This window comes from Etheostoma spectabile, chromosome 5, assembly GCF_008692095.1.
Source record: "Etheostoma spectabile isolate EspeVRDwgs_2016 chromosome 5, UIUC_Espe_1.0, whole genome shotgun sequence".
NCBI classification, from domain to species: domain Eukaryota; kingdom Metazoa; phylum Chordata; class Actinopteri; order Perciformes; family Percidae; genus Etheostoma; species Etheostoma spectabile.
Window position 1 is genome coordinate 18449490 of NC_045737.1, and position 1578 is coordinate 18451067.

Sequence of the window (1578 nt, forward strand, 5' to 3'; positions counted from 1 at the left end):
GGTTGTTTAACTTTTAGTGCGAGAAAAACCCTTATACAAGCAACATTTCTGTCAGTGCTGTATTATGGTGATATTTTATACATGCATGCAAATCAATCTTCTCTGAAAATGCTGGATGCAGTATATTATGCAGCACTAAGATTTGTAACTAATTCTAGTTTTCGTACTCATCACTGTAGCTTGCATGAGAGAGTTGGTTGATCTTCATTGCACAATCGCAGGTCTGAGCATTGGTATATTTTTCTTTATAAGGCCATTCTGCGGAAACGGCCTCCCTACTTACAGTAGGTTCTCTCCTAACTCCTAAAGTCACCACCAGGACATGTAATCTTCGATCAACATAACCTACATAAAGTGCAGATTAAGTAGGCATTACACAGCAGGCGCAAAGTGAGGTGTAAGTAAGTAAGTAATGGATAGGCGAAAGTCATATGGTAATAACACAACATACATGAATAGCAACTCTGTCAAGCGACTCCAACTAGTCCAGAACGTAGCTGCCCGACTATCACCCTCACCAAATCCTGGCACTACATTACTCGATTCCTAAAACAACTCAAGTGGCTTCCCATCTCCCACCGGATCACCAACCAAATCTTGGATCTCACCTACAAGGCGCTCCACCATCTGGCCCCCTCATATCTTACTGACCTCCTCTCCCCCTACCAACCCTCATGGTCCCTCAGATCCACCTCAGCCGGTATCCTCTTCATCCCCAAGTCCAAACCTCTGCAGCTTCGGGGACAGAGCCTTCTCCAGGGCAACTACCAGGCTCTGGAACGCCCTCCCTCAAGAGAGTCCCTCACCATCTTCCAGTACTGCCTCAAGACCCATCTCTTCACCTCTGCCTATCCGTAGCCCCACGCCAAATCTTGTTTTGCGTTATTTTGTTTTGTCTTGTTTTGTTTAGCCTTATATTTGGTCTCTACCTTGCCCTGGAAAGTGACTTTGGGTCCTTGAAAAGAGCTTTACAAATTATATTTATTATTATTATTATTATTATTATTAAACAACATCTCTGTAATCGAGGACTGGTAAAATTGTCATTTTCACCAAAACGAGTTTGGCAGCATGAGTGAAGGAGGCCCTGTTGCGTAATACTAAACCAATCCTAGACTTAACTTTAGATTGAAGGTGGTTTATGTGTTGCTGGAAGGAGATGGAATTGTCTAACCAGACACCTAAGTATTTGTACACTGCCACATTTTCTAATTCCAACCCATCGAGTGTGGTAATGCTAATCGGAGATGCGGGGTAGGCAGCAATCAATTGAAAAGCATGAACTTGGTTTTGCCAGAGTTAAGTAGTAACTGGAGGAGTGCTGAATGGCATTGAAGCTCTCCTGTAGGTTTGATAGCACACAATATATTGACGGGCTAGATGTGTGCAGGATGGTGTCGTCTGCATAGAGATGAGTTTGAGAGTTACCAACAGAAAGAGCCACATCATTGATGTATATGAAGAAAAGAGTCAGCCCGAGAATTGAACCGTGTGGCACCCCCATAGTGACATTCATATATCCAGACAACAGGCCCTCAGATTCAGAGGTGGGTAGTAACGAGTTACATTTACTCCGTT